We start from the raw sequence: 19,421 nt of genomic DNA on the forward strand, positions 1-19,421 counted from the left end.
CTGGCGGCCGCGCATTCCAGAGCCTCCAGAGCCACCCGAGCAGAGCGTGCCCCGTGCCCAGCCGCGCGTCCCGGCCACTGCTGCGCGCTCCCGCCTGCCCGGGGCTTGGAGCTACGGGGCACATTCGGGGCCGAGATCCCGGGGCTAGGGCTCGCATCCCACTGCTAGGACCCGTACCGTCCGAGGAGACCTGGAGAAGCGTTCCGGCTGCCTCTACTGCCAGGAACTTTTCGCAGACCTGGCACGATCCAGCAGCGGCTGGGGCCGTGGGTTTTCAAAGGAGCTGTGCGGATCCAGGGTGAGTGGGGTTATTAAGTGTAGTGCCTGGGACTCTGGCTCTCGTGCTGCCTCTACCCCAGTGCCCTCCCAACTGCCCTCTTTTCTTCCACATTTCTCCCCCTTCATCACTTTTGCTTTTCTCTTTTCTCCTTCTGTCCGCCCCTAAGTTCCAAAGACCTTTGGCGCTCGATCTTGGGCTTCCCCGGAGGCCGGAGCTTGGATGGGTGGGCTCCCAACCCCACCGGAAACGGGCCTCTCTAGCGTTTCCCTGCTCCTGCCCGGGGTTGGGGAGCGCGACCCCTCCTCCAGCAGGCTCTGCTACCTCTGCTCTCCAGGCGCGGCGTCAGGGCTCAGCTCCCCAGCCTGAGCACCGCTGTGGGCGCTGTGCCGGCAGTTTGGGTCTTTGCACCACCCAGAGCAGCAGGCTATCTGTCTTAGTTTTCCCAAAGTCCAGCGTGGAGGGCACCAGGGGTTTGGAGTCAGGGGTGGTGGGTTCCAGCCCTGGTCTGTCACGAGCAGTTTCTCTGTGAAATGGAGAAAATACCCTTTGCATACAGATCAAATGAAAAGGGAACGTGCAAAGTAACTCGGAGAGAAGCCTTCCTCCCAAGCTCCCTCCTCCTGCCGCTTAGGACTTGGTTGTTCCAATTGCCAGTTCTCTTGCACCCCTGAACCCCCTTGAGTGTAGGGACTGTCTACACTCCTTGAGTGTAGGGACTGTCTCGCATCCTCAGCGCTTGGCACAGGGCCTGGTGAACCGGCGCCCGATACTGCCTGCTGAGTGAGAGAGAGATGTAAACCGTTAAAAACCATACAACTGTCAAGGTTGTTTTTTGGATTCAGTGGCCAGGCTGGGCTCTTATGCATGCAGCTCCACTTGTTTCTTCTTGACTCGTTTTAGTCTTGTTGGCACCTGGGAGCTTGAGTCTCACATTTGTCTATAGATTCCCTCAAAGCTCTAGGCTGTAGTGTTGAGAGCTGCTCACTTATTCAAGGATGAAAGATTCCCTGATCATCTGCTATGATCTGTGGTCCCAGTGTGGTGGGTAAATAGTCCATAGTCCGGAAGGATTGTGAATGCTTGAATAGGGTGGGGCCGGGGGTTGGGTGAACCTTTCCCTGGGAGTCAGGAGACACTGAGTTACCTTGAGGGGTTTCCCTATCTGGACCTTGCTTCCCCCACCTATAAAATGAGGAAGTGGAGGTGGAAAAGTTGGGTGTCTGTGGTTAAGGGGGATGTGCTTTGGGGGTTATTCAGGGCACTCAGCAATCCTCTGAGCACATATGAGACAGCCCAGCTGAGCCTCAGGACATCATGTACTTCTGTCATAACAACAACCAAAAACAGCCATGGAGAAGCGTTTCTCTGCTCCAACCGAGACCTCCTGTTTCCAGCTGTCTCGGGGTTATGAATCTTGCCACAGGGGTTATAACTCATGCCCCATCAGATCTTCCAAACACTGACCTCTCAGAGCGTCAGTGCTGTGGGCTCCACCGTCCCATAAAACGTCTGGGGATTCCCTTTCTCTGGCCCAGCCTGAGGATCACTGAGCCATGGTGAGGTGTTTGAGACATAAAATAAATCAGAGACTCTGGGGACCAAGTGTGGTTGGGTCACATATTGGGCCCAGGGGTGCCAGACCAAGGGGGTAAAGAGGTAGTTACAGCCTCAGATGCTTTCCCAGCCATATTCTGATCCTTTTTTTTTTTTTTTAAAGAAAAGTGCTTCTCAGAATAAAATGACTCACAAGCAATTTTTGTTAGCAGTAGCTAGAGAGTGGGTAACTGACCATTCTGGTGAATGTAGTGGTGCACCTGGTCCTTCTTGTGGCGTTTCTAAAAGAGGCCCCCGCAAAGATCCACCTTGTCGACTATCAGGTAAAATAAAAGAACATATTCTAGAGGAAATAATACCTACAGGACTTAAAAAGAAAAAAATGCCGCCAGAAAGTGTAGAGTCTGCTCTTCCAGGGGAAAGCTCAGTGAAACACGGTGTATTTGTAATAGATGTTCTGTTCCCCTACACAGAGGTGCCTGCTATACTGCCTATCACACTCTAACGAAATATTAGAATGCTTTAGTGAGACATGTACAAAGTTTCAAATAAATACATGAAGTGCAAAAAAAAAAAAAAGAAAAAGAAAAGTGCTTCTGTTTCTTCTCCATGGATTAAAGCATAAAAACACAGGAAATATTTCCAAGGAAAGAGGATCTTTATCTTGATTGTCTTACACTACCACTATTGGCAGTGGTATCAAAGACACACGTGTACTCGCACTCACAGTTTATAAGAGTAAATGTTGGTATTACCACACATTGCTGACCCCCTCCCTGATTGGCCAGGTAAGCTGAATAATGTAATAATAATCATACTTGACATTTATTGAGTGCTTGCTATTAGCCAGGCATTATTTTAAGCATTTTACATAATGCTATGATATTTACCATAATCCTATGAGGTAGGGACCATCACTGCATCCACTTTATAGATGAGGAAAGTGAGATCCAGAGAGAGTAACTCACGCATGATCACACAGGAAGTAAGTGGCAGAGCTGCAATTTGAACCCAGGCAGTTTGGCTCCAGGGCCCGTGCTCTGAACCTCATTGCAGTTGGGGGGATCTGGATTCAGATCTTGCCTCTGCCATTTACCCACAGGGTGACCTGGGGGAGTTAAGTGAGAATTTGACAGCCACTGGACTAGTGAATCACTGCGGACCCTAGTACCCTTCCAACTCACTAGGGAAACAGACAGTGAACCTCAAGTGAGAGTGGTGTACATCTGGGAGTAAAGGCTAAGAGTTAGGGCAACTCTTAGCCTTAACTAAGGAAGGGCAACAGGTCAGAATTATAATTGCCTGGCACATTAAACAACAGCAGAACAGATTCAGGGACTAAATTGTGTGACTTTAAACTACTTAGTTGTGTGTAGATACAGCTTCCTTATTTTGTTGATTTGGACCCTGGTTGGCTGATTGGGCATGTGAATTGCTCGTAACCCACTACATAGGACCAGGGGAAAAGAAATGGAGGAGGGAGAAGGAAAGACAGAGAAGACAACTGGGTTCCCCAAATCAGTTTCAATTAATGACGACACATATCTGTCACACACATCACTCCTCCTAATTCCCTGCCCCAGGCTGACACTGATACCCAGGACTTTTCAACAAACCTCCACGGGGCAGGAGAATCCTTCTTAACACGGTGCTCTGGACAGCCTCTACGGACTGATTGTGAAGCGTCTGTCTAGCCCTCTCAGACTTCCCACTTCGTTCCTCTGGGATATGTATGGTCAAGGAAGTAACGAGGGGCAAAACAGGAGACCTTTCTTTTTGAGTGCCCCGGGTGGCATCTTAGGAAACACCCTGGGGCTTTTTAAAGATTAATCTTCTTTTTCCCTCACTCTTCTCTATGTTTTCTTTAATGGTTTTCACCCCAACACACCATCTTGACCTGGGGCGGAGCTCTCCGGGGAGCAGAGTCAGTCTTTTAGAGCTGGCCCCTTAGGGGGGTCACCTTGTCCATCCTCTCCTATTGACCTACAGGAAACTGATGCTCACTTTGAAAGAGGGACTTACTGAGGATCACACCCTGCATTCGTTTTCTAATGCTGTAACAAATTACCGCAAATTTAATGGCTTCAAATATATTGTATTACAGTTCTAGCAATCATACATCTGGCATGGATCTACCTAGAATAAGTCGAGGCCTCCTCAGCCTGCGTTTCTTTCTGGAGTCTTTAGGGGAGACTTGGTTCCCTGCTTATCTGAGTTGCTGGCAGAACTCAGTTCCTGTGGTTGTAGGACTAAGGTCACTGTTTTCTTGCTGGCTGCAAGCTGAGGGCCGGCCATTCCCTGCTTCTCAGGCCACTGCATTCCTTGGCGCATAGCCCCCTTCCTCCATCTTCAGAGTAAGTAACAGCCAGTCAGGTCCTTTCTCTGACTCTGCTGCCTTCCGCTTCACTTTTAAGGACGCATGTGATTAGACTGGGTTCACCTGGGTAATCCAGGATACTCTCCCCATCTCAAAGTCCTTAACTTTAATCACAGCTGCAGAGTCCCTTTGCCTCTTCCCCTGACTCCTCCCTCTGAGCCATGCTTCCTTGTTCATATTTAAGGTTTGAGGACCGGGATATGCACATCTTTGAGGGGTCATTATTCTACCTACCATACACAGCAAGGTCCACTTCAGCAGAGGGACTTGTTCTGGATCACACATCTCGGCAGGGGGTTCGCACCACTGTGGTGCCCTTGCAGCTCTATCACTGACACCCCTCCACCCCCCAGCCCCCCGAGAGCCGATCTCATGGAGGTCTCCTTTGTCAGCCCAGCAGCAGCAGGCACTTAGTCACTGGCAAATAACAATGATGGATGGTAGAGGCTTAAACAGGATGCTGTGGATTTGGCCCGGGTTTCTCCTCTGCTGGCTCCCTGTTGGTTTCTAAGACTCTGTTATTGGCCGGGTCAGATGGTACGTGCAGTCTTGAACAGCTCTGGCTGCTTTCTGATCTCTTTGAAATATCCTGGTGTTTTTCCATTTTTCCAGCCACAGAGAGCAGATAGAAACTCAGTCAGGGAACAAGTCTTTAGACTGTTAAGAATTTTGGAGGAGATAGAAGCCAACTGGGGTTAAATGAGAACAGAGTGCTCCTCAGGGACCTCGGGTCATTGGAGAAAGTCCTCTGATTTGCTTTATTTCACATTTTTGATAGTTGTGTGTCCTTCCACTGGCCCCTTTCTTTGGAACAAAGGTCCCTGGTGAAATGGACTCCTTGCTGAGTTGGTAAATAATTGAGGCTAACTATTACATAACACTGTTTCCAAGAGTAAATGTGAAGCTGGGATGGCCTTCTCACATTGGACTTGTCGTGAGAAATCCCCTTCCCTTTTATCAGCCTCTCTGTCCTCTTTGGAGAACAGAGAGAGAAAAGGCCATACTCCGGGCAGTAACCCCCCAACCCCTACACATCCACCTCAATGCCCAGCCCCTGAACACACGGAATCAAAACCTGAATTTGACTCACCAGCCCAAGCAAGTCAGTAGGTGGGAAGCCTAGAGGACATTATTCTGAAAGGCCAGTGCTCCTCTGCCTTGCACGTACAAGGTGGACTGGGAAATAAAGAGGCCCCATAATCCTTCCTCAGTGTACAGAGATCAAGTCAGAAGGTGTTATTCTATTCAAGAGATAAGGTTCTGGGGGCTTCCCTGGTGGCGCAGTGGTTGAGAGTCCCCCTGCCGATGCAGGGGGCGTGGGTTCGTGCCCCGGTCCGGGAGGATCCCACATGCCGCGGAGCGGCTGGGCCCGTGAGCCATGGCCGCTGAGCCTGCGCGTCCGGAGCCTGTGCTCTGCAACGGGAGAGGCCACAACAGTGAGAGGCCCGCGTACCGCAAAAAAAAAAAAAAAAAAAAGAGATAAGGTTCTGACTTCAAGGTCATTGCACTTCTACAGGGATGAGGATCCTTTCTGGACCTCCCCCACTAACTAAGTTCTAGGAGTTAAGCTCAAATCTAAAGTTCCCCGTCTGTCCATATTCATTTCTTTGTCAATCTCACATTCATTGGGCACTACTGTGTCCCAGAGCAGAGCCTGTGATGGGTACTAAGTGAACAGCAGAGAACAAGAGATGATGCATCTACTCTCCTAGGACTTGCACTATACTTTGAGTGGGCAAAGATGGCCAATAAAAACAAACAAGCAAACAAACAGGCTAGTTTCAGGCTGTGAAAAGTCTATGAAGAAAATAAAACAAGGTATGAGACAGAGGATGGCTGGTGGATAAGATGGTAATTTAATAGGGTGGGTCTGGAAAGGCTTTTCCAAAAAGGTGGCATTTAAGTTGAGATCATGGCCACTGAGACACTGGATATTGAAGAGATCCGGCGGCAAGAGCATTTTAAGAAGAGGGAACAGCAAGCGCAAAGGTCTTGAAATGGAACAGCGCTTGGGACACAGGTCACTAGGTACCCCAGGCTACTAGGTGGCCAGTGGGGTCCCTTCTTGGTACATGAGTTGCCCTCTCTGTCTGGCCTAAATGCTCCATTCTCTTCTGACAATCTCACCCGCTCTTTCAGAGGGTAGAGCCTTACGAAGAGGTGCTATAAACTGGGCCTTGCTGGTAAACCCCCTAGTCTACTCCCCTGTGAACCATTACCTCATTGTTCACATTCTGCAAGCTGCTTCAAGAGATGCCTCCAGCCCAAGTGACTCAGAGCTGGTTCTAGCTGCCTCCTCCCTGGCCTCCGTGTCTAGTGGAAAGGAATCATCAGCACTGTCTGCTCAGAGCTCTGGCAGTGCCGGATTAAGGCCACACCTGCAGGAAGCCACCTGCCTCTATCTGCCTTTTCTCCCACTCTGGCATAATTAAGTTTGCCTGCCATCAGGAAGTCATTTCTTTTATTGCATTCTTCCTTGGAGAACTCCTTGGTGGTAAGACTGGTTGGATAACCACTGGCAGTCTCTCAAAAGTTAACTGTTAGCTGCAGTTCAGATGTGGAGAGTGTGCATTTCTGGTGGAAGGTCAAAGCTGGGACAGACATCAACGGCTGTTTGTTTATGAAACTATCACTACAGTTTCCTAGATCAGTCGCAGAGCAGTCATGGTGCCCAAACTAATGGTGGAGGCTCTGAACTTTGTGTGAGTTTGGCAGCTGTGTTCACTAGCTCAGTTTAACATTTATGAAGCCCTTACTGTGTACCAGGCATTGTCCAAGTGCTTTATGTGTATTATCTCATTCAACTTCCATGGCATCCCTATGAAGAAGTTACTATTAATAGTTATTATTATTCCCATTTTACAAATGAAACTGGAGCTTTAAAAGGTTAAGTTTCTTGCCCAAGCCACCAGGACTATATGTGCTCCCAACACACCAAGTATCTCATCAGCTCTGGGCTTTGTTGATGATGTTTATCCTACTGATCTTGCCTTTCCCCATATTTCTTTCTTTTGAACTCCTACTTATCTTCAAAGTCCATATCAAAAGCCCCCTTTTTTGCCTTCAATTTTACTTAGACAAAAATGAAGGCATGAGGATTAATATTTTTTTGAGCATCTGTTATTTTCCAGGACTCCATACATATTATCTCACTTTATCCTCGCAATAGGATATTGCAGTGCAGTGCTTTTAGTGTCCCTATTTTAAAGATGAGAAGACAGGTTTAGCGTTTTTAAATAACTTGTCCAAAGTCATACTTCTAAGGGTGGAAAGCAGGATTCAAATCAAGTACTCTACTTCTTTCCTCCTTGGAGATAGCATGTAGTTTGTACCTTTAGTCCACTTTTCTGCCTTGTATTGTAATTCATGTCTTTTCCTCCAGAAGAGCCTGAGCCTCCTAAGGGAAAACACTGTATTTCTCTCTGCCTCCTAAGGGAAAACACTGTTTTTCTCTCTATCTCCACACCCACTCCCCGGTGTTAATCACAGTGCCATAAATGTTTACTGAATTAGAATGAATTGCTACTCTACTTGGACTGGAGAAATAGGTCAGCTTAACCAGTGCTGCTGCTGGTTGATTAAAAAAAATTGCTGGGCTTCCTTGGTGGCGCAGTGGTTGAGAATCTGCCTGCCAATGCAGGGGACACGGGTTCGAGCCCTGGTCTGGGAAGATTCCACATACCGCGGAGCAACTAGGTCCGTGAGCCACAACTACTGAGCCTGTGCGTCTGGAGCTTGTGCTCTGCAACGAGAGGCCGCAACAGTGAGAGGCCCGCGCACCGCGATGAAAAGTGGCCCCCGCTCGCCGCAACTAGAGATAGCCCTCGCACAGAAACGAACACGCAACACAGCCAAAAAATAAATAAAATAAAATAATAAATAGCGTTCCCTTAAAAAAAATTGTTAATATGGATTAAGCATCTATCTTCTTTGTTGATAAAGCGAAGACACAGTCCAAGTTAGGGATGCTAACAAACTCTAGCCAAAGGGGTGGATATTTGCAGAGAGTCCCTATGGTCAGGAATTATTAATCATAGGACGAACATTTGTAGAGTGCTTACTGTTTGTCAGAACACTGCTAAGTACTATATGTGATTATCTCATGGAGTTCTCCTAACCCTACAAGGCAGATACTATTACTTTCCCATTTTTGTTTTTGTTTTCAGCTGAGTAAATGGAAGCATTAGGAAGTTAAAGTAACTTATACAAGGTAGGTGAGCTAGAAAGTGGTACAGCCACATTTAAATCCAAGCCGACTGGCCTCTAAGACTGGGCTTCTAACACTACTCTGCAGTCTGAGTGTTTAGGAGCTAATTCCCTGCTGTTTCCAAGTATTCTCTCTACTCTAAGAGCTTCCATCACCTTACCAGATTACAGGAGCTTGGGGCTTTGCTGACTTAAGAAATGTTTATTCAGTACCTATACCACTGAGTAGAGAGGGAAGGCATTCTGTGAGGAGAACGGAGCTGTGTTGGGTAAAATCAGTGCTGGGGCAGAGCTGGAACCCAGGCAAAGTCCATTCCTCTCCTAGTCTTTCGTCCTCTATGCATGTTGGGTTTTTTTTTTTTTTTTCCATTTTGGTGGAATCTCCCACTACAGGTAGGATTCCATTGTCTCTCCCTGTCTTCTCTGATGTTCTTACCCAAGGTGAGGAATAAATAAGTTACAAGGCTTAGTCATTACGTTCCTCACTGGGTTGATCTGCATTTGGACCTTAAGTCAAAGGGATGAAATACAAACGCTGGAACTATATCCATGAGTGCTTCTGACAGGACACTGCTTTGCTTTGCTTTTGGTGTGTGTGTGTTTGTGTGTGTGTGGTCCTGGAAAACTATCTCCCTGCCTCACCTTTGGGGAAATTGTTTAGGGCTCTGGGCCTAAAGGTCCCCTTAGGTTTTTATGTAGTAAAAAAGGTACAGTCGAGAAGCCTGTACCAGCCACTATGGAAAGCAGTATGGAGGTTCCTCAGAAAACTAAAAATAGAATTACCATATGATCCAGCAATCCCACTCCTGGGCATATATCCGCATAAAACTTTAATCCCAAAAGATACACGCACCCCTCTGTTCATAGCAGCACTATTCACAATAGCGAAGACAGGGAAACAACCTAAATGTCCACTGACGGATGAATGAATAAAGAAAATGTGGTACATATATACAATGGAATACTACTCAGCCATAAAAAAGAATGAAATAATGCCATTTGCAGCAACATGGATGCAACTAGAGATTATCATACTAGGTGAAGTAAGTCAGAAAGAGAAAGACAAATACTATATGATATCACTTATATGTGGAATCTAAAATATGACACAAATGAAACAGACCATGGACATAGAAATCAGACTTGTGGTTGCCAAGGGGGAGGGGATTGGGGGAGGGAGGTTAGGGTTAGCAGATGTAAGCTATTATACATGAAATGAATAAACAACAAGGCCCTACTGTATAGCACAGAGAACTATATTCAGTATCCTATGATAAACCATAATGGAAAAGAATATTTTAAGAAAGAATATATATATGTATAACAATCACTTTGCTCTATAGCAGAAATTAACACAACATTGTTAACATTGTTAATGTTAATGTAATCAACTATACTTCAATACAAAATAAAAAGAAGCCTGGCTGGGTCTCATTCATTATATTAGTTTATTCTCTATCACTGCTCTCTCCAACCCGATGCCCCACCGTCTTCTCCCAGCTCCCATCTGAAACAGGATAGTGATGGAATTGAAAAGAGCACTGAGAATCAGGAGGCCTGAGTTCTCCCCTGGGTCCTGCCATTAACTTGCTATGTGACCCTGGGCAAGTCATGTGCTTCATCTGTAAAATGGAAGGTAGATTATGTGGTTTAAACTAGATAGTGTCTAAATTCTGTGTAGATTTCTAGAATACCATTACTTTGTAGAAGTTTCACCTCCACGGAACAAACCCAGTAGGATACAGTATTGCTGTATTAGTTTTCTATTGCTACCATAACAAATTACCACAATTTTGTGGCTTAAAACATACATTCAGAATCTCACAGTTTCCTTGGGTCAGGATTGCAAGCACAATTTAGCTGGGTCCTTACAGAGCTTCAGTCAAGGTGTCAGCCAGACCTCATTGTCATCTGGGGGATCCATTAGGGCAGAATCTGCCTGCAAGCTCTTTCAGGTTGTGGGTAGATTTGTTTCTTGCAACTCAAGGCCAGCAGAAGAGTATCTTTGACCTAGGGAAAGCTTCAGCCCTCTTTTAAAGGACTTCTACCTGATTAAGTCAGACCCACCCAGGGTAATCTTTTCCATTACTTTAAAGTAAGCAATTCTAGAACCTTAATTACATCCGCAAAATCCCTTCACCCTTGTTACTGACCTAACCTAATCACAGGGTAACACCAGGGAACGGAGATTATGGGAGCCACCTTAGACTTCTGCTTACTGTCATTGCTTTACAGAAATAGCCTATTTACAGTTGTAACTGGAGCATACTAGAGCCAGCTCTCTATTTTCTGAGTCAGGTCAAATGACTTAATGTATGAAATAAGTTCTAAAACTTACTTGTTCCTACACTAAAACTACTCTGCTTTGAACTTGCTTTTTGAATGCAATACGTTATGCTTCCCTTTATTCTAATGTAATTACTCTCCAAGTTATTCTCTTCCAATACCATTAATGAATATATAGTTATTCATAGAGGAAATAATCTAAATGTTAACTTTTTATTTTAAATTAGTTTTTCTACTTGAAATTATATATTGTAGAAAACTACTAATTTAAGAAGTTTTCTGTGTCCTTAGGTGATTTCTAAAATCTTTTTGTTCCGTCAGTATTTGAGAGAGATGTGTTGAACTCTCCCACTATAATTGTAGATTTGTCCATTTCTCCTTATAATTCTGAGATTAGGTATATTAAAATTAAAAATCATTTTATCTTTTGACATCTCTAGTTATACTTTTTGCCTAAAAGTCTACTTTTTCCGATGATAAGATAGCTCTACTAGCTTCCAAAATTTGTGATAGATGGTATTTCTTTTGTTTCCATTTACTTTCAAAATTTCTGAATCCCCATGTATCTCTTGTAAAAAAAAAATTATATTTTTATATGCTCTGATAGTTTCTGTTAGTTTGGGTTTAAATTTACTATCTTTTTATGTGCTTTCTATTTGTCCAACCTGTTCTGTTTTTCCCCCCTTTTTCTTGTTTTCTCTGAAAATCATGTACCCTTTTGCTACTTTTAAATGGCTACCCTAGAGATTACAATATACATCCTTAATTTAACAAAGTCCAATGTTATTTGGTTATCTTGCCCTTTCCCAGACAATGCCAGAAAATCAGAACACTTTAATTCTGTTTCTTCTGCTATTTATTTACTGTTATTGAATATTTAAATCCTGTATTTTTATCCGAAATTTTATTTCATCTTAATACTTTTCAGTTATTTTTGTTCACTTTAAAGAAATCATTCTGCTTTCTAGATTACATTGTTTCTGTTGAGAAGTTAGCTCTCAGTCTAACTGGTTTTCATTTGAAGATAATCTTTTTTTCTCTTTGTCTCTGGCTTTCAGCAGATTTACTATAATGCACCTAACTATGGATTTCATTTTATTTATCTCGCTAGGACTTCATGGGGCTTCTTTACTTTGTGAATTGATGTCTTTCATCAGCTTAGTTCTTTCTTTCTCTAATGTTGTTTCTGCCCCATTCTCTCTTCTCTCTTTCTAGGACTCCAGTTACGTGTATGTTGTATTGTGTCACTGTTTCCTCTATACCCCTTACCCAGTTTTCTGTATTTTTCACCCTTTTATTTGTCTGCATCATTATATTTTCTCTCTGATCCTCCACTTCACTAATTCTTTTTTCAGCTATGCTTCATTTGCTGTTAAGTCCATTCATTGAGGTTTTTTTCTTTCAATTAACTATATTCTTCAGTTCCAGAATTTCTATTTGGTTCTTTTCAAAAATCTGTTGTGTTCTTTCTTACAGTTTCCAGTTCTCTGTGAAAATTTTCAATCTTGTTTTATTTTGTCCTCAAACATAGTAATCAAGGTTACTTAAAGTGTGTGTCTGTCTGACAACTCCAATATCTGGAGCCCCTGTAAATCTTTTTTTTTTTGGCTGCGTTGGGTCTTCGTTGCTGAGCGTGGGCTTTCTCTAGTTGTGGTGAGTGGGGGCTGCTCTTCGTTGCAGTTCACGGGCTTCTCATTGTGGTGGCTTCTCTTGTTGCAGGGCACAGGCTCTAGGCATGTGGGCTTCAGTAGTTGTGGCACGAGGGCTCAGTAGTTGTGGCGCACAGGCTTAGTTGCTCTGCGGCATGTGGGATCTTCCCGGACCAGGGCTCGAACCCGTGTCCCCTGCATTGCCAGGTGGGTTCTTAACCAATGCGCCACCAGGGAAGCCCTGTAAATCTTTTTCTATTGTCTGTTGTTTCTGATGGTTCCATTCTAGGTATCTTGCCTTTTTTCACTGCTGCTTATTTTTGGTCATGATTGGACATTTGAATAAAAAATTTGAAATTTGAATGAAAGTTTGAATTGTGATGTTATCTCCTCTAGAGAGGATGTAAGTTTGCTTCTGCCAAGGACCTGAAGGTACTAGTGATCTGGAACAAACTTAATTCAATTTCAGGGACTGTGAAGATTCAAAGCTGGGTTGCAGTCTCCGGGATTGGTATACTTCTTGTTCACTCTTAGCACTAAGAGTGCTCTTTGAAGTCCAAACTCAAAATGCAGGGGTTTTGCTTTCTCTGTCTTGGGAGTCTTGTACTTTTGAGTCTGTCAGAAACACTGCTTAGCCTCTATCCTCCACTAACGGAAATGCTGCTTCACATGCCAGGCTCACCTCCCTGAATTTCTGTCTTCTTCCAGATCTTAGCCTGGTAATTCTTCATTATTTTGCTACTTCTTAGTGTCTTTGAGCAGATTTTTGGGGGGCCTAATTTTTCCAGTCCTCAGTAAGAAGTTTGGTCGAAATTATCTAGTTTGGCGTTAACAGATGTGGAAGTCCTGATCTTTGTAGATTGCATCTCTCTTTTTTTAAACTGAGGTGTAATTAGCATATGACATTATATTAATTTCAGGTGTACATGATTCAAAATTTGTATATGCTGTGAAATAATCATCACAATAATTCTAGTTACCATCTAGTCACCAAAGTTACAAATTTTTTTTTCTTGTGATGAGAAGTTTTTTAAGATTTATCCTCTTATCACTTTTCAAATATGCAATACAATACTCTTGACTATAGTTACCGTGCGGTATATTACATCCCCACAACTTATTTATTTTGTAACTGGAAGTTTGTACCTCTTGACCCCCTGCTCCCATTTTACCCACTCTCTGACGCTTCTTCCCTCTGGCAACCACCAATCTCTTCTCTGTATCTATTGGTTTGGTTTAGTTTAGTTTTGTTTGTTCATTTGTTTGTTCATATTTCACATATAAATGAAATGAAATGGTATTTGTCTTTCTCTGACTGGCTTATTTCACTTAGCATAATACCCTCAAGGTCCATCCACATTGTCACAAACGGCAAGATTTCATTCTTTTTATGGCTGAGTAAGTATTCCATTGTGTATATACACCTCACCTTCTTTATCCATTCATCCGTTGATGGACAGTTAGTTTGTTTCCATATCTTGGCTATTAAAAATAATGCTGCAATGAACATAGGGCTGCATATATCTTTTCAAATTGGTGTTTTTGTTTTCTTTGGCTAAATACCCAGAAGTGGAATTGCTGGATCATATGGTAGTTCTATTTTTAATTTTTTGAGGAAGCTCCGTACTGTTTTCCATCGTGGTCACACCAATTGACATTCCCACCAACAGTGTACAAAGGTGCCCTTTTCTCTACATCCTTGCCCACACTTATTTCTTGTCTTTTTTGTAATAGCCATTCTAACAGGTTGAGGTGATATCTCATTGCGGTTTTGATTTGCATTTCCCTGATGAGTTGTGATGTTGAGCATATTTTCATGTGTCTGTTAGCCACCTGTTTGTCTTCTTTGGAAAAATGTCTATTCAGATCCTCTGCCCATGTTTTAAATCAGATTTTTGTTGTTGTCGTTGCATTGTATGAGTTCTTTATATATTTTGAATATTAACCCCTTACTGGATATATGCTTTGCAAATATTTTCTCCCATTCAATAGGTTGCCTTTTTATTTTGTTGATAGTTTCCTTTGCTGTGCAGAAGCTTTTTAGTTTAATGTAGTTTTTTTTATTGTTTATTTTTGCGTCTGATGCCCTTGCCTTTGGAGTCAGATCCGAAGGATCCTTCCCAAGACAAATGTACAGGAGTTTACTGTCTGTGTTTTCTTCTAGGAGTTTTATGGTTTCAGGTGTTTAATCCAGTTTAATTTTTATGCATGTTGTAAGATAGTAATCTAATTTCATTCTTTTGCATGTGGCTGCCTAGTTTTCTCAATGCCATTTGTTAAAGAGACTGTCCTTTCCCCATTGTGTATTCTTGCCCCCTCTGTAGTAAATTAATTGACCGTATATTTGTGGTCTTATTTCTGGCTCTCTATTCTGTTCTGGGCTCTCTGATCTGTTTGTTTTTATGCCAATACCATGTTTTTGTGATTACTGTGGCTTTGTAATATAGTTTGAAATCAGGGAGCATGATGCTTCCAGCTTTGTTCTCTCTCCAGATTGCTTTGCAACTCAGGATCTTTTGTTGGTTCCATACACATTTTAGGATTGTTTGCTCTATTTCTGTGCATACCTTTTCTTAATTCTCTAAATCTAGAATGCCCTTTGACCAAAAACAGTAATAGTCTGACCTGGGCTTAAAAGAGAGCTATGGATCTGGCATCTCCCTGTTCATACTCCTGGGTCTATGTGGGTGCTTTGGAGGTAGCTGTACGTAGTGGTGAATACAGGGTCAGGAGACCTGAGTTTGAATCCCGTTTACTAATTTTATGATCACAAGCCAGTTAACCTCTGTCAGATTTAGTTTCCACATCTGTAAAATAATATATCCTGCACAGGATTACTGTGAAGTTTAAATAAATTAATGTATGGGACAAGGCCTAGCACAGTACTTAGCAGTTGGTATTTGTTAAACACATGCTGGCTTGTGTGATTCTGTGTTTAAGCGGAGGGATACTTAACTTCTTTGTGCTCCTTGGAATTAAAAGAGTCATGTCTTTTGAGTAAATAATAGTAACTCCTAAGAGAGTATCTTGTATATAGCAAGTACTTAATGAGTGAATGAATGAATGAACACCCTAGACAGAGTTACTAGTCCTGAGAATGCTCAACCAAAAACTATTAGTGCTCTGTCAGAGAGGTGAAAGTTATTTGTTGGGGAGTGAGTCTCGTAATTGAAAGGTAGATAGATAGCACAGATTAGTCACTTTGAATTTGGTTATTCTAAAACTCCTGACTTGTAGGAAATTTTAATTTATGAAATGTATATTTTTTTGTTGGCACTAGAAAATTTGCCATATGATAGAACTGACTGGAAGGATTCTTTTTTTTTTTTGTAAAAGAACTTTCAGTTACTTAAGAAAAATGGTCCCAAAAGTAAAATTTGATGTTTCTGAAGCAGGCAGCAGGGAACCTCTGCTTTCCTTCCTAGACTGGACCAAACAGACTACTTGATAGATGGGATGAATTTCCCACTTTTGGAGAAGGTACAGTGTTTTCCTCCTTTGGAGGAACTACCATTTTTTCTTTTTTTGCCCTTACACTTAGTCTTATTAATGGATACAAAATAGTCATTTTGGGATTCTTAACTTTTCCATTGCTTAAACTCATGGTCTAAAGTGGAGCCATGATGTCTCCAGGTCACAGGGCAGGTGGTGTAGGGCCTAGATGGTGTCAGTGGCTGATGGAGCCAGTGGCTCCTTTGTTTGTCAGCTCAGGGTGACTTTAACATAGATTCTTAGACAAACACATCGAACATATGTTAAAGTTTATTATTTATTAACGAGGTAAATAGATAAAGTATACCAGTTTGAAGTAACAAGAATTTAGGCCTGACTGCTGGTTTACCTTCCGTGGTCATAAAAACATTATATTTTTATCAATGATAAGGTTACATTTGTGACATGAATGGCTTGTACCATATTCCAACTTGACGTATTCATTAGAAATCACAAGTAATATATCTGCAAAGCAAACAATAAGCTTATTGATCTATAGTTATTCATTAGATGTACCAAGAAACGGTTTTATGCCCTCACAAGGAGCCAGTCACCCAGATGCCAGATGAGGTCAAACAGAAGTCAGCGAGTCCTGCTTTTTCTCAAGCCAATTTTTCTAGCATGCCATTAATGGTGCTGAATGTATGGTTTGTGTAGTTCTCATTTGGGGGAAAATATCTTTTCTTTCACAGTGGGGAAAGGTGGAAGTTACTGGAACCTCTGTTACATGGGAGGGAGCAGCTCATCAGAGAACACGCTGGAGGACTGAGAGGGTTGAAACAGGGAGAGGGAGCTCCCTGTGCCCTCTGACTCCTGGCCACGTGTATGTACTCCCTGGCCTTAGAGCCCTGAAGGGCCCTTGGAGAACTTCACAGCTTGTGACTTTCAATCTGTGTTCTGAGGAGCCCAAGGGGTCAAGGTGCAGCTGAACAGCTGTGCTGTACCACGTGAGCAGGCTGTGCTAAGTGGGGACACCAGAAAAATAACTGGGAAAAGTTATGTTCTCAGATCTTTTCAGTTAGAAGAAAAAAATGACTTTAATTTCATTATAACATGTACATTTTGGTGTTATGGTTTAGTATTGCTTTGAGTTTGAATTATATATGTGAAGGGTGTGGGCACCCTAATCTCTAGTGCTTAGGGCCTCTAAGGATTCAGCTCTGCTTACTGGATAGGACCCCAAACCCCTCTCGCTGAGCACCCCCCAGCAGTCTAGAGGAGCTCCAATTTTATCTGTTTTTGTGACTGGGTTTTAAACAATTTCATGTGTGAAAAAGTAATAGTGGTACAGTCTGGAATACAGGTTACAGACAAAGTTTCATTTATTCATCGATTTGTTCTGTTTTGTTTTAATTAGGGCCCGTGATCTGATCAGATTTATGTCTTTGAGTGATCATTCTGGAAGCGGGTGGGCTTGAAGGTGGGGGAAGACCTTTGGGCTTCAATGTTGCCACCTGTGAAACAAGGCTAGTTCTAGCTTCAGTGGTTTTTGGTTGTGGATGAGCCCTGAAGCCTGAGTTCCCGTAAATGACAGGTTTTCCTTATGAAAATCAGCCAGGGAGATTATGTGTTCCTGGCATTTGGAATTACAGAGACTGTTTGATGTTAATGGGTTTACCGGAAAGGGCTTTTGTGTGGTTCTTTTGGCCCAAGGCAAGCTAGCTATTGATGTAATCAGGAGACCACAACGAATGATTTCCCCCACCCCTGTCCCTCTTTAACAGTGTGCGTCTCCTGTGACTCACGCTTCTGCGCCTTAGACCTTGGAGAAAGTGACCACATTTCTGAGGCTGAGGCAGGGCCAGCCTGTGCCTCTTCCTCCGGGGCAGGCCCCCTGCCTTATAATCCTGTGGCCCTGAGAGCCTCGCTAGAGGCTTCTCCTCCATCCTAGAATGTGCCCGCACCTGACTTAGACTGGCTACAGAGCACGGAGGAATCAGTTCCCAAATCATGGAGCTAGGAAGAGTGGTTGAGGCCTTAGGGATCAGGGATTCCCAAAGCTGGCTGCACATTCAAATCACCTGGGACATGGGAGTGGGGGAGGCCCCTCTGGAGTCTAATTCAGTAAGTCTGTGATGGGACCTCGAAGCAACGTTTTTTAAACTGTCCATAGGTGGTTCTCACTTAGCACGGTATATGGCATTTGGTGACCACTAATCTAGTCTCATACTTTAATTTTATTTGGCTTGAAAATTGTATGTGTGTGTATTTAGTCTTTTTTAATAAAGAAAAAACAAAAACAAAAAAGCCCATTTTTCCATCAACCGGTTGACTTGAAAAAAATTAAAAGTAAGACATGCTCATGTTTATAAAACTCAACAGTATAAAAAAAATGAAGAATGAAAAGCAGGAACTTTTCCCACTCCTAGTCCAACTCCCAAAGGTAATCACTATTAACATTTTCTTCGGATTCTGCTTATAAATGATTTTACTTTAATATATCCTCACCTATCTATCTACTTAATTCTACAAAATCTGAACCAAAGGAGTTATCCTATACACATTATCCTGCACTTTATCTTTTTCCCCACTTAGGACTATTTTGGAGCTCACTACAGATCATCATTCTTTTTGATAATAACTATTAAATAAGTTAATATTTGTAACACACTTGGAACCGTGCATGGTGTGTAGCAAGCACTGTATATTTGTTAAATAAATGAATGAAAATTGCTGCCTGGTGTTCCATTATATGGATATACTCTACTATTTATGGGTACTCCTGTTGTGTTAGTTGCTATAGCAGACAGAGCAGAAACAAACACCCTAGTATGTATGCATATCTTGGAGACTGTACCTTGGGTATGGTAATCAGTAAAATTACTTAATGAGGCCACAGTGGGCATGGAGCCAAAGGCATTAAAAAGGAAAAGCTATTGATTTAGGTAAAAGCAGGAAATAGGACTGGAATTGGGAATTTTGCCTGGGACCTTGAATCACAGAATTATAAATCTTTGATCTAGAAGGAACTGTAGGAGATTGTTTATTCCGGCCTTGTGACTTCTGGGCAGGGAACACGTTGCACCTGTGGTTCCCGGGTTGTGCGCTGAGCCCTGGGGAGCCGCAGTGAACTCATTGGAAAAGTGTGTGTCTGGGAGCTGTGGGATCTTTAAAATTTTTGACAGGAATATTGATATTTGACAACTCTCAGACGTTGTGCAAACTACTAGTTCAAGATAATTTACAGTCTAACATTAATCATCCTACATTCCTTTTGGTGATGCTATATTTTGTGATGCTGAGTTTTTAACAGTTGCCATGATACTGCAAGCACAGCACACAAATGAATGTGGAATAGGAAGTGAGCACGGCATCGTCCCATCTGACTCCAAAGTTTGAAAAGTTGTGCAATGCCTCACAGTCGCACACATGCCGTAAGTAACTGGCTAAGAGTGAAATACAAATTTTTTCTTTCAACTTCTGTGTATTATATTTTCAAACAGCTACTCATTTGTTAGGACATAAATGTTTATTAAATTGAACCTAACTACGTAATAAATGGAACTGCGAGGTATATCTTTTGGCCTAGAGTGCTGTGAGAAAATTACTGAAGGTGCTGTGAATCGAAAAAGTTTGG

At 42.8% G+C, this 19,421-nt stretch overlaps 1 protein-coding gene across 1 annotated transcript in view; it reads left to right on the plus strand.

The window, feature by feature from the left end:
* Nucleotides 1-19,421, plus strand: part of SMIM3 (small integral membrane protein 3) — a 21,693-nt gene continuing 2,272 nt past the window's right edge. The window contains exon 1 of the mRNA XM_060144041.1: nt 1-298. The gene's annotated coding sequence lies outside the window, so the exon portion shown is untranslated. The remainder of the gene's footprint in view (nt 299-19,421) is intronic.

The sequence above is a fragment of the Lagenorhynchus albirostris genome, chromosome 3 (genome assembly GCF_949774975.1).
Source record: "Lagenorhynchus albirostris chromosome 3, mLagAlb1.1, whole genome shotgun sequence".
In the NCBI taxonomy this organism is placed as follows: Eukaryota; Metazoa; Chordata; class Mammalia; order Artiodactyla; family Delphinidae; genus Lagenorhynchus; species Lagenorhynchus albirostris.